At 40.2% G+C, this 13,173-nt stretch overlaps 8 non-coding genes across 8 annotated transcripts; all 8 read right to left on the bottom strand.

The window, feature by feature from the left end:
• Positions 1–1,508: 1,508 nt before the first annotated feature.
• On the bottom strand, positions 1,509–1,627 carry LOC142347623 (5S ribosomal RNA). The gene has a single exon (XR_012760605.1). It is a non-coding gene; the product is annotated as a 5S ribosomal RNA (ribosomal RNA).
• A 1,888-nt stretch (positions 1,628–3,515) lies between these two features.
• On the bottom strand, positions 3,516–3,634 carry LOC142347119 (5S ribosomal RNA). The gene has a single exon (XR_012760141.1). It is a non-coding gene; the product is annotated as a 5S ribosomal RNA (ribosomal RNA).
• Positions 3,635–5,136: 1,502 nt separating this feature from the next.
• LOC142347622 (5S ribosomal RNA) lies at positions 5,137–5,255 on the bottom strand. The gene has a single exon (XR_012760604.1). It is a non-coding gene; the product is annotated as a 5S ribosomal RNA (ribosomal RNA).
• A 1,511-nt stretch (positions 5,256–6,766) lies between these two features.
• Positions 6,767–6,885, bottom strand: LOC142347621 (5S ribosomal RNA). Its single transcript, XR_012760603.1, has one exon. It is a non-coding gene; the product is annotated as a 5S ribosomal RNA (ribosomal RNA).
• Positions 6,886–8,396: 1,511 nt separating this feature from the next.
• Positions 8,397–8,515, bottom strand: LOC142347620 (5S ribosomal RNA). The gene has a single exon (XR_012760602.1). It is a non-coding gene; the product is annotated as a 5S ribosomal RNA (ribosomal RNA).
• Positions 8,516–10,026: 1,511 nt separating this feature from the next.
• Positions 10,027–10,145, bottom strand: LOC142347619 (5S ribosomal RNA). Its single transcript, XR_012760601.1, has one exon. It is a non-coding gene; the product is annotated as a 5S ribosomal RNA (ribosomal RNA).
• A 1,136-nt stretch (positions 10,146–11,281) lies between these two features.
• LOC142347618 (5S ribosomal RNA) lies at positions 11,282–11,400 on the bottom strand. The gene has a single exon (XR_012760600.1). It is a non-coding gene; the product is annotated as a 5S ribosomal RNA (ribosomal RNA).
• Positions 11,401–12,912: 1,512 nt separating this feature from the next.
• On the bottom strand, positions 12,913–13,031 carry LOC142347615 (5S ribosomal RNA). The gene has a single exon (XR_012760598.1). It is a non-coding gene; the product is annotated as a 5S ribosomal RNA (ribosomal RNA).
• Positions 13,032–13,173: the final 142 nt, after the last annotated feature.

Here is a 13,173-nt window from a genome sequence, read left to right as displayed (position 1 = left end):
TGCGTAAGTGGGAGCGAATTTATATACAACAGTATTGTTTTGTAGTCCTATATTCATATACAGGATCACTTTAACTGGCCGCCTTGCGGTTTGCAAAATAGTCACTTAATACATGCAATTTTAGCCACGGTTGTGTTATAATTTATGCAATTCGTAGCCATACAGTGTATTATGACCAACGCACAAACTTTTTGCTTCCAACCATCCACAATACAGTGGAACGGCCCCAAACAAGGGAGAGATGAATTGGGTCCGAGGAACCTGTTCAACCGGACATTGAACCGGAAGCATGACTTCAGTGGGTTTAGGTCGGTAATTGGGAAAATCAGTGGCGAATTGCTTTTAGCCTAATTGTTGTGATAAACTTATTAAATAGGTAAGTATCAACTCTATTTGATAAGTTTTATTTGAATGCACTCTGCGTTAGCGGAGTGCAGCCTAAAGAATGGAACTCAGCGATTTGCACTAACTTATAAGTTAGATTAATAAAGGGAAATTTTACAATTATTATTGATGTTTCCGAGACAGTTCCAAATATCAAATATACAGTAAACGCAAGCAGGGGAACTATTAGAATGGCCTTTACAAGTATATGGGGTGTGTTTGGAGCAATGGTTATTGCTGAAATTGTCATTTACAAAAAGTATCCGCGCTCGATGAGGCTTAACTTTTTCGATCACCGAACTTTGTTTTGGTCACCAAATCGTCAATTTTAGTCCAAATTGGCTCATTTTTTGTGGGCATGCTCCACTTGAGCCATAGTTTGCGATAAAACAAAAAAATCTGGCACAGCGAATCATTTTGGACAAGTTTTTACCGATTTCCAAAAAAGTATCCGCGCTCGATGAGGCTTAACTTTTTCGATCACCGAACTTTGTTTTGGTCACCAAATCGTCAATTTTAGTCCAAATTGGCTCATTTTTTGTGGGCATGCTCCACTTGAGCCATAGTTTGCGATAAAACAAAAAAATCTGGCACAGCGAATCATTTTGGACAAGTTTTTACCGATTTCCAAAAAAGTATCCGCGCTCGATGAGGCTTAACTTTTTCGATCACCGAACTTTGTTTTGGCCACCAAATCGTCAATTTTAGTCCGAAATGGCTCATTTTTTGTGGGCATGCTCCACTTGAGCCATAGTTGGGGCTAAAACAAAAAAATCTGGCACAGCGAACCATTTTGGACAAGTTTTCACCAATTTCCAAAAAAGTATCCGCGCTCGATGAGGCTTAACTTTTTCGATCACCGAACTTTGTTTTGGCCACCAAATCGTCAATTTTAGTCCGAAATGGCTCATTTTTTGTGGGCATGCTCCACTTGAGCCATAGTTGGGGCTAAAACAAAAAAATCTGGCACAGCGAACCATTTTGGACAAGTTTTTACCAATTTCCAAAAAAGTATCCGCGCTCGATGAGGCTTAACTTTTTCGATCACCGAGGCTTTTTGAGGCTCTAAAATGTGTAAATATCGAATAAAAGTATTCTATGAGGTTTGAATACTCAAAAGAAAAAGCCTACAACACCTGGTGTTCCCAAGCGGTCACCCATCCAAGTACTAACCAGGCCCAATGTTGCTTAACTTCGGTGATCGGACGAGAACCGGTGCATTCAACATGGTATGGTCGTAGGCATTTGCGTAAGTGGGAGCGAATTTATATACAACAGTATTGTTTTGTAGTCCTATATTCATATACAGGATCACTTTAACTGGCCGCCTTGCGGTTTGCAAAATAGTCACTTAATACATGCAATTTTAGCCACGGTTGTGTTATAATTTATGCAATTCGTAGCCATACAGTGTATTATGACCAACGCACAAACTTTTTGCTTCCAACCATCCACAATACAGTGGAACGGCCCCAAAACAAGGGAGAGATGAATTGGGTCCGAGGAACCTGTTCAACCGGACATTGAACCGGAAGCATGACTTCAGTGGGTTTAGGTCGGTAATTGGGAAAATCAGTGGCCAATTGCTTTTAGCCTAATTGTTGTGATAAACTTATTAAATAGGTAAGTATCAACTCTATTTGATAAGTTTTATTTGAATGCACTCTGCGTTAGCGGAGTGCAGCCTAAAGAATGGAACTCAGCGATTTGCACTAACTTAAAAGTTAGATTAATAAAGGGAAATTTTACAATTAGTATTGATGTTTCCGAGACAGTTCCAAATATCAAATATACAGTAAACGCAAGCAGGGGAACTATTAGAATGGCCTTTACAAGTATATGGGGTGTGTTTGGAGCAATGGTTATTGCTGAAATTGTCATTTACAAAAAGTATCCGCGCTCGATGAGGCTTAACTTTTTCGATCACCGAACTTTGTTTTGGTCACCAAATCGTCAATTTTAGTCCAAATTGGCTCATTTTTTGTGGGCATGCTCCACTTGAGCCATAGTTTGGGATAAAACAAAAAAATCTGGCACAGCGAATCATTTCGGACAGGTTTTTACCGATTTCCAAAAAAGTATCCGCGCTCGATGAGGCTTAACTTTTTCGATCACCGAACTTTGTTTTGGTCACCAAATCGTCAATTTTAGTCCAAATTGGCTCATTTTTTGTGGGCATGCTCCACTTGAGCCATAGTTTGGGATAAAACAAAAAAATCTGGCACAGCGAACCATTTTGGACAAGTTTTCACCAATTTCCAAAAAAGTATCCGCGCTCGATGAGGCTTAACTTTTTCGATCACCGAACTTTGTTTTGGCCACCAAATCGTCAATTTTAGTCCGAAATGGCTCATTTTTTGTGGGCATGCTCCACTTGAGCCATAGTTGGGGCTAAAACAAAAAAATCTGGCACAGCGAATCATTTTGGACAGGTTTTTACCGATTTCCAAAAAAGTATCCGCGCTCGATGAGGCTTAACTTTTTCGATCACCGAACTTTGTTTTGGTCACCAAATCGTCAATTTTAGTCCAAATTGGCTCATTTTTTGTGGGCATGCTCCACTTGAGCCATAGTTTGGGATAAAACAAAAAAATCTGGCACAGCGAATCATTTTGGACAAGTTTTTACCGATTTCCAAAAAAGTATCCGCGCTCGATGAGGCTTAACTTTTTCGATCACCGAACTTTGTTTTGGCCACCAAATCGTCAATTTTCGTCCGAAATGGCTCATTTTTTGTGGGCATGCTCCACTTGAGCCATAGTTGGGGCTAAAACAAAAAAATCTGGCACAGCGAACCATTTTGGACAAGTTTTCACCAATTTCCAAAAAAGTATCCGCGCTCGATGAGGCTTAACTTTTTCGATCACCGAACTTTGTTTTGGCCACCAAATCGTCAATTTTAGTCCGAAATGGCTCATTTTTTGTGGGCATGCTCCACTTGAGCCATAGTTGGGGCTAAAACAAAAAAATCTGGCACAGCGAACCATTTTGGACAAGTTTTCACCAATTTCCAAAAAAGTATCCGCGCTCGATGAGGCTTAACTTTTTCGATCACCGAGGCTTTTTGAGGCTCTAAAATGTGTAAATATCGAATAAAAGTATTCTATGAGGTTTGAATACTCAAAAGAAAAAGCCTACAACACCTGGTGTTCCCAAGCGGTCACCCATCCAAGTACTAACCAGGCCCAATGTTGCTTAACTTCGGTGATTGGACGAGAACCGGTGCATTCAACATGGTATGGTCGTAGGCATTTGCGTAAGTGGGAGCGAATTTATATACAACAGTATTGTTTTGTAGTCCTATATTCATATACAGGATCACTTTAACTGGCCGCCTTGCGGTTTGCAAAATAGTCACTTAATACATGCAATTTTAGCCACGGTTGTGTTATAATTTATGCAATTCGTAGCCATACAGTGTATTATGACCAACGCACAAACTTTTTGCTTCCAACCATCCACAATACAGTGGAACGGCCCCAAAACAAGGGAGAGATGAATTGGGTCCGAGGAACCTGTTCAACCGGACATTGAACCGGAAGCATGACTTCAGTGGGTTTAGGTCGGTAATTGGGAAAATCAGTGGCGAATTGCTTTTAGCCTAATTGTTGTGATAAACTTATTAAATAGGTAAGTATCAACTCTATTTGATAAGTTTTATTTGAATGCACTCTGCGTTAGCGGAGTGCATGGAACTCAGCGATTTGCACTAACTTAAAAGTTAGATTATTAAAGGGAAATTTTACAATTAGTATTGATGTTTCCGAGACAGTTCCAAATATCAAATATACAGTAAACGAAAGCAGGGGAACTATTAGAATGGCCTTTACAAGTATATGGGGTGTGTTTGGAGCAATGGTTATTGCTGAAATTGTCATTTACAAAAAGTATCCGCGCTCGATGAGGCTTAACTTTTTCGATCACCGAACTTTGTTTTGGTCACCAAATCGTCAATTTTAGTCCAAATTGGCTCATTTTTTGTGGGCATGCTCCACTTGAGCCATAGTTTGGGATAAAACAAAAAAATCTGGCACAGCGAATCATTTCGGACAGGTTTTTACCGATTTCCAAAAAAGTATCCGCGCTCGATGAGGCTTAACTTTTTCGATCACCGAACTTTGTTTTGGTCACCAAATCGTCAATTTTAGTCCAAATTGGCTCATTTTTTGTGGGCATGCTCCACTTGAGCCATAGTTTGGGATAAAACAAAAAAATCTGGCACAGCGAACCATTTTGGACAAGTTTTCACCAATTTCCAAAAAAGTATCCGCGCTCGATGAGGCTTAACTTTTTCGATCACCGAACTTTGTTTTGGCCACCAAATCGTCAATTTTAGTCCGAAATGGCTCATTTTTTGTGGGCATGCTCCACTTGAGCCATAGTTGGGGCTAAAACAAAAAAATCTGGCACAGCGAACCATTTTGGACAAGTTTTCTCCAATTTCCAAAAAAGTATCTGCGCTCGATGAGGCTTAACTTTTTGGATCACCGAACTTTGTTTTGGCCACCAAATCGTCAATTTTAGTCCGAAATGGCTCATTTTTTGTGGGCATGCTCCACTTGAGCCATAGTTGGGGCTAAAACAAAAAAATCTGGCACAGCGAACCATTTTGGACAAGTTTTCACCAATTTCCAAAAAAGTATCCGCGCTCGATGAGGCTTAACTTTTTCGATCACCGAGGCTTTTTGAGGCTCTAAAATGTGTAAATATCGAATAAAAGTATTCTATGAGGTTTGAATACTCAAAAGAAAAAGCCTACAACACCTGGTGTTCCCAAGCGGTCACCCATCCAAGTACTAACCAGGCCCAATGTTGCTTAACTTCGGTGATCGGACGAGAACCGGTGCATTCAACATGGTATGGTCGTAGGCATTTGCGTAAGTGGGAGCGAATTTATATACAACAGTATTGTTTTGTAGTCCTATATTCATATACAGGATCACTTTAACTGGCCGCCTTGCGGTTTGCAAAATAGTCACTTAATACATGCAATTTTAGCCACGGTTGTGTTATAATTTATGCAATTCGTAGCCATACAGTGTATTATGACCAACGCACAAACTTTTTGCTTCCAACCATCCACAATACAGTGGAACGGCCCCAAAACAAGGGAGAGATGAATTGGGTCCGAGGAACCTGTTCAACCGGACATTGAACCGGAAGCATGACTTCAGTGGGTTTAGGTCGGTAATTGGGAAAATCAGTGGCGAATTGCTTTTAGCCTAATTGTTGTGATAAACTTATTAAAAAGGTAAGTATCAACTCTATTTGATAAGTTTTATTTGAATGCACTCTGCGTTAGCGGAGTGCAGCCTAAAGAATGGAACTCAGCGATTTGCACTAACTTATAAGTTAGATTAATAAAGGGAAATTTTACAATTATTATTGATGTTTCCGAGACAGTTCCAAATATCAAATATACAGTAAACGCAAGCAGGGGAACTATTAGAATGGCCTTTACAAGTATATGGGGTGTGTTTGGAGCAATGGTTATTGCTGAAATTGTCATTTACAAAAAGTATCCGCGCTCGATGAGGCTTAACTTTTTCGATCACCGAACTTTGTTTTGGTCACCAAATCGTCAATTTTAGTCCAAATTGGCTCATTTTTTGTGGGCATGCTCCACTTGAGCCATAGTTTGGGATAAAACAAAGAATCTGGCACAGCGAATCATTTCGGACAGGTTTTTACCGATTTCCAAAAAAGTATCCGCGCTCGATGAGGCTTAACTTTTTCGATCACCGAACTTTGTTTTGGTCACCAAATCGTCAATTTTAGTCCAAATTGGCTCATTTTTTGTGGGCATGCTCCACTTGAGCCATAGTTTGGGATAAAACAAAAAAATCTGGCACAGCGAACCATTTTGGACAAGTTTTCACCAATTTCCAAAAAAGTATCCGCGCTCGATGAGGCTTAACTTTTTCGATCACCGAACTTTGTTTTGGCCACCAAATCGTCAATTTTAGTCCGAAATGGCTCATTTTTTGTGGGCATGCTCCACTTGAGCCATAGTTGGGGCTAAAACAAAAAAATCTGGCACAGCGAACCATTTTGGACAAGTTTTCACCAATTTCCAAAAAAGTATCTGCGCTCGATGAGGCTTAACTTTTTCGATCACCGAACTTTGTTTTGGCCACCAAATCGTCAATTTTAGTCCGAAATGGCTCATTTTTTGTGGGCATGCTCCACTTGAGCCATAGTTGGGGCTAAAACCAAAAAATCTGACACAGCGAACCATTTTGGACAAGTTTTCACCAATTTCCAAAAAAGTATCCGCGCTCGATGAGGCTTAACTTTTTCGATCACCGAGGCTTTTTGAGGCTCTAAAATGTGTAAATATCGAATAAAAGTATTCTATGAGGTTTGAATACTCAAAAGAAAAAGCCTACAACACCTGGTGTTCCCAAGCGGTCACCCATCCAAGTACTAACCAGGCCCAATGTTGCTTAACTTCGGTGATCGGACGAGAACCGGTGCATTCAACATGGTATGGTCGTAGGCATTTGCGTAAGTGGGAGCGAATTTATATACAACAGTATTGTTTTGTAGTCCTATATTCATATACAGGATCACTTTAACTGGCCGCCTTGCGGTTTGCAAAATAGTCACTTAATACATGCAATTTTAGCCACGGTTGTGTTATAATTTATGCAATTCGTAGCCATACAGTGTATTATGACCAACGCACAAACTTTTTGCTTCCAACCATCCACAATACAGTGGAACGGCCCCAAAACAAGGGAGAGATGAATTGGGTCCGAGGAACCTGTTCAACCGGACATTGAACCGGAAGCATGACTTCAGTGGGTTTAGGTCGGTAATTGGGAAAATCAGTGGCGAATTGCTTTTAGCCTAATTGTTGTGATAAACTTATTAAATAGGTAAGTATCAACTCTATTTGATAAGTTTTATTTGAATGCACTCTGCGTTAGCGGAGTGCAGCCTAAAGAATGGAACTCAGCGATTTGCACTAACTTAAAAGTTAGTTTAATAAAGGGAAATTTTACAATTAGTATTGATGTTTCCGAGACAGTTCCAAATATCAAATATACAGTAAACGCAAGCAGGGGAACTATTAGAATGGCCTTTACAAGTATATGGGGTGTGTTTGGAGCAATGGTTATTGCTGAAATTGTCATTTACAAAAAGTATCCGCGCTCGATGAGGCTTAACTTTTTCGATCACCGAACTTTGTTTTGGTCACCAAATCGTCAATTTTAGTCCAAATTGGCTCATTTTTTGTGGGCATGCTCCACTTGAGCCATAGTTTGGGATAAAACAAAGAATCTGGCACAGCGAATCATTTCGGACAGGTTTTTACCGATTTCCAAAAAAGTATCCGCGCTCGATGAGGCTTAACTTTTTCGATCACCGAACTTTGTTTTGGTCACCAAATCGTCAATTTTAGTCCAAATTGGCTCATTTTTTGTGGGCATGCTCCACTTGAGCCATAGTTTGGGATAAAACAAAAAAATCTGGCACAGCGAACCATTTTGGACAAGTTTTCACCAATTTCCAAAAAAGTATCCGCGCTCGATGAGGCTTAACTTTTTCGATCACCGAACTTTGTTTTGGCCACCAAATCGTCAATTTTAGTCCGAAATGGCTCATTTTTTGTGGGCATGCTCCACTTGAGCCATAGTTGGGGCTAAAACAAAAAAATCTGGCACAGCGAACCATTTTGGACAAGTTTTCACCAATTTCCAAAAAAGTATCTGCGCTCGATGAGGCTTAACTTTTTCGATCACCGAACTTTGTTTTGGCCACCAAATCGTCAATTTTAGTCCGAAATGGCTCATTTTTTGTGGGCATGCTCCACTTGAGCCATAGTTGGGGCTAAAACCAAAAAATCTGACACAGCGAACCATTTTGGACAAGTTTTCACCAATTTCCAAAAAAGTATCCGCGCTCGATGAGGCTTAACTTTTTCGATCACCGAGGCTTTTTGAGGCTCTAAAATGTGTAAATATCGAATAAAAGTATTCTATGAGGTTTGAATACTCAAAAGAAAAAGCCTACAACACCTGGTGTTCCCAAGCGGTCACCCATCCAAGTACTAACCAGGCCCAATGTTGCTTAACTTCGGTGATCGGACGAGAACCGGTGCATTCAACATGGTATGGTCGTAGGCATTTGCGTAAGTGGGAGCGAATTTATATACAACAGTATTGTTTTGTAGTCCTATATTCATATACAGGATCACTTTAACTGGCCGCCTTGCGGTTTGCAAAATAGTCACTTAATACATGCAATTTTAGCCACGGTTGTGTTATAATTTATGCAATTCGTAGCCATACAGTGTATTATGACCAACGCACAAACTTTTTGCTTCCAACCATCCACAATACAGTGGAACGGCCCCAAAACAAGGGAGAGATGAATTGGGTCCGAGGAACCTGTTCAACCGGACATTGAACCGGAAGCATGACTTCAGTGGGTTTAGGTCGGTAATTGGGAAAATCAGTGGCGAATTGCTTTTAGCCTAATTGTTGTGATAAACTTATTAAATAGGTAAGTATCAACTCTATTTGATAAGTTTTATTTGAATGCACTCTGCGTTAGCGGAGTGCAGCCTAAAGAATGGAACTCAGCGATTTGCACTAACTTATAAGTTAGATTAATAAAGGGAAATTTTACAATTATTATTGATGTTTCCGAGACAGTTCCAAATATCAAATATACAGTAAACGCAAGCAGGGGAACTATTAGAATGGCCTTTACAAGTATATGGGGTGTGTTTGGAGCAATGGTTATTGCTGAAATTGTCATTTACAAAAAGTATCCGCGCTCGATGAGGCTTAACTTTTTCGATCACCGAACTTTGTTTTGGTCACCAAATCGTCAATTTTAGTCCAAATTGGCTCATTTTTTGTGGGCATGCTCCACTTGAGCCATAGTTTGGGATAAAACAAAGAATCTGGCACAGCGAATCATTTCGGACAGGTTTTTACCGATTTCCAAAAAAGTATCCGCGCTCGATGAGGCTTAACTTTTTCGATCACCGAACTTTGTTTTGGTCACCAAATCGTCAATTTTAGTCCAAATTGGCTCATTTTTTGTGGGCAGGCTCCACTTGAGCCATAGTTTGGGATAAAACAAAAAAATCTGGCACAGCGAACCATTTTGGACAAGTTTTCACCAATTTCCAAAAAAGTATCCGCGCTCGATGAGGCTTAACTTTTTCGATCACCGAACTTTGTTTTGGCCACCAAATCGTCAATTTTAGTCCGAAATGGCTCATTTTTTGTGGGCATGCTCCACTTGAGCCATAGTTGGGGCTAAAACAAAAAAATCTGGCACAGCGAACCATTTTGGACAAGTCTTCACCAATTTCCAAAAAAGTATCTGCGCTCGATGAGGCTTAACTTTTTCGATCACCGAACTTTGTTTTGGCCACCAAATCGTCAATTTTAGTCCGAAATGGCTCATTTTTTGTGGGCATGCTCCACTTGAGCCATAGTTGGGGCTAAAACAAAAAAATCTGGCACAGCGAACCATTTTGGACAAGTTTTCACCAATTTCCAAAAAAGTATCCGCGCTCGATGAGGCTTAACTTTTTCGATCACCGAGGCTTTTTGAGGCTCTAAAATGTGTAAATATCGAATAAAAGTATTCTATGAGGTTTGAATACTCAAAAGAAAAAGCCTACAACACCTGGTGTTCCCAAGCGGTCACCCATCCAAGTACTAACCAGGCCCAATGTTGCTTAACTTCGGTGATCGGACGAGAACCGGTGCATTCAACATGGTATGGTCGTAGGCATTTGCGTAAGTGGGAGCGAATTTATATACAACAGTATTGTTTTGTAGTCCTATATTCATATACAGGATCACTTTAACTGGCCGCCTTGCGGTTTGCAAAATAGTCACTTAATACATGCAATTTTAGCCACGGTTGTGTTATAATTTATGCAATTCGTAGCCATACAGTGTATTATGACCAACGCACAAACTTTTTGCTTCCAACCATCCACAATACAGTGGAACGGCCCCAAAACAAGGGAGAGATGAATTGGGTCCGAGGAACCTGTTCAACCGGACATTGAACCGGAAGCATGACTTCAGTGGGTTTAGGTCGGTAATTGGGAAAATCAGTGGCGAATTGCTTTTAGCCTAATTGTTGTGATAAACTTATTAAATAGGTAAGTATCAACTCTATTTGATAAGTTTTATTTGAATGCACTCTGCGTTAGCGGAGTGCAGCCTAAAGAATGGAACTCAGCGATTTGCACTAACTTAAAAGTTAGTTTAATAAAGGGAAATTTTACAATTAGTATTGATGTTTCCGAGACAGTTCCAAATATCAAATATACAGTAAACGCAAGCAGGGGAACTATTAGAATGGCCTTTACAAGTATATGGGGTGTGTTTGGAGCAATGGTTATTGCTGAAATTGTCATTTACAAAAAGTATCCGCGCTCGATGAGGCTTAACTTTTTCGATCACCGAACTTTGTTTTGGTCACCAAATCGTCAATTTTAGTCCAAATTGGCTCATTTTTTGTGGGCATGCTCCACTTGAGCCATAGTTTGGGCTAAAACAAAAAAATCTGGCACAGCGAACCATTTTGGACAAGTCTTCACCAATTTCCAAAAAAGTATCTGCGCTCGATGAGGCTTAACTTTTTCGATCACCGAACTTTGTTTTGGCCACCAAATCGTCAATTTTAGTCCGAAATGGCTCATTTTTTGTGGGCATGCTCCACTTGAGCCATAGTTGGGGCTAAAACAAAAAAATCTGGCACAGCGAACCATTTTGGACAAGTTTTCACCAATTTCCAAAAAAGTATCCGCGCTCGATGAGGCTTAACTTTTTCGATCACCGAGGCTTTTTGAGGCTCTAAAATGTGTAAATATCGAATAAAAGTATTCTATGAGGTTTGAATACTCAAAAGAAAAAGCCTACAACACCTGGTGTTCCCAAGCGGTCACCCATCCAAGTACTAACCAGGCCCAATGTTGCTTAACTTCGGTGATCGGACGAGAACCGGTGCATTCAACATGGTATGGTCGTAGGCATTTGCGTAAGTGGGAGCGAATTTATATACAACAGTATTGTTTTGTAGTCCTATATTCATATACAGGATCACTTTAACTGGCCGCCTTGCGGTTTGCAAAATAGTCACTTAATACATGCAATTTTAGCCACGGTTGTGTTATAATTTATGCAATTCGTAGCCATACAGTGTATTATGACCAACGCACAAACTTTTTGCTTCCAACCATCCACAATACAGTGGAACGGCCCCAAAACAAGGGAGAGATGAATTGGGTCCGAGGAACCTGTTCAACCGGACATTGAACCGGAAGCATGACTTCAGTGGGTTTAGGTCGGTAATTGGGAAAATCAGTGGCGAATTGCTTTTAGCCTAATTGTTGTGATAAACTTATTAAATAGGTAAGTATCAACTCTATTTGATAAGTTTTATTTGAATGCACTCTGCGTTAGCGGAGTGCAGCCTAAAGAATGGAACTCAGCGATTTGCACTAACTTAAAAGTTAGATTAATAAAGGGAAATTTTACAATTAGTATTGATGTTTCCGAGACAGTTCCAAATATCAAATATAGAGTAAAGACAAGCAGGGGAACTATTAGAATGGCCTTTACAAGTATATGGGGTGTGTTTGGAGCAATGGTTATTGCTGAAATTGTCATTTACAAAAAGTATCCGCGCTCGATGAGGCTTAACTTTTTCGATCACCGAACTTTGTTTTGGTCACCAAATCGTCAATTTTAGTCCAAATTGGCTCATTTTTTGTGGGCATGCTCCACTTGAGCCATAGTTTGGGATAAAACAAAAAAATCTGGCACAGCGAATCATTTTGGACAAGTTTTTACCGATTTCCAAAAAAGTATCCGCGCTCGATGAGGCTTAACTTTTTCGATCACCGAACTTTGTTTTGGCCACCAAATCGTCAATTTTAGTCCGAAATGGCTCATTTTTTGTGGGCATGCTCCACTTGAGCCATAGTTGGGGCTAAAACAAAAAAATCTGGCACAGCGAACCATTTTGGACAAGTTTTCACCAATTTCCAAAAAAGTATCCGCGCTCGATGAGGCTTAACTTTTTCGATCACCGAACTTTGTTTTGGCCACCAAATCGTCAATTTTAGTCCGAAATGGCTCATTTTTTGTGGGCATGCTCCACTTGAGCCATAGTTGGGGCTAAAACAAAAAAATCTGGCACAGCGAACCATTTTGGACAAGTTTTTACCAATTTCCAAAAAAGTATCTGCGCTCGATGAGGCTTAACTTTTTCGATCACCGAACTTTGTTTTGGCCACCAAATCGTCAATTTTAGTCCGAAATGGCTCATTTTTTGTGGGCATGCTCCACTTGAGCCATAGTTGGGGCTAAAACAAAAAAATCTGGCACAGCGAACCATTTTGGACAAGTTTTCACCAATTTCCAAAAAAGTATCCGCGCTCGATGAGGCTTAACTTTTTCGATCACCGAGGCTTTTTGAGGCTCTAAAATGTGTAAATATCGAATAAAAGTATTCTATGAGGTTTGAATACTCAAAAGAAAAAGCCTACAACACCTGGTGTTCCCAAGCGGTCACCCATCCAAGTACTAACCAGGCCCAATGTTGCTTAACTTCGGTGATCGGACGAGAACCGGTGCATTCAACATGGTATGGTCGTAGGCATTTGCGTAAGTGGGAGCGAATTTATATACAACAGTATTGTTTTGTAGTCCTATATTCATATACAGGATCACTTTAACTGGCCGCCTTGCGGTTTGCAAAATAGTCACTTAATACATGCAATTTTAGCCACGGTTGTGTTAT

This window comes from Convolutriloba macropyga, chromosome 9 (genome assembly GCF_964194025.1).
Source record: "Convolutriloba macropyga chromosome 9, txConMacr16.3, whole genome shotgun sequence".
NCBI classification, from domain to species: domain Eukaryota; kingdom Metazoa; phylum Xenacoelomorpha; order Acoela; family Convolutidae; genus Convolutriloba; species Convolutriloba macropyga.
This window is presented reverse-complemented; position numbering and strand designations above follow the sequence as displayed.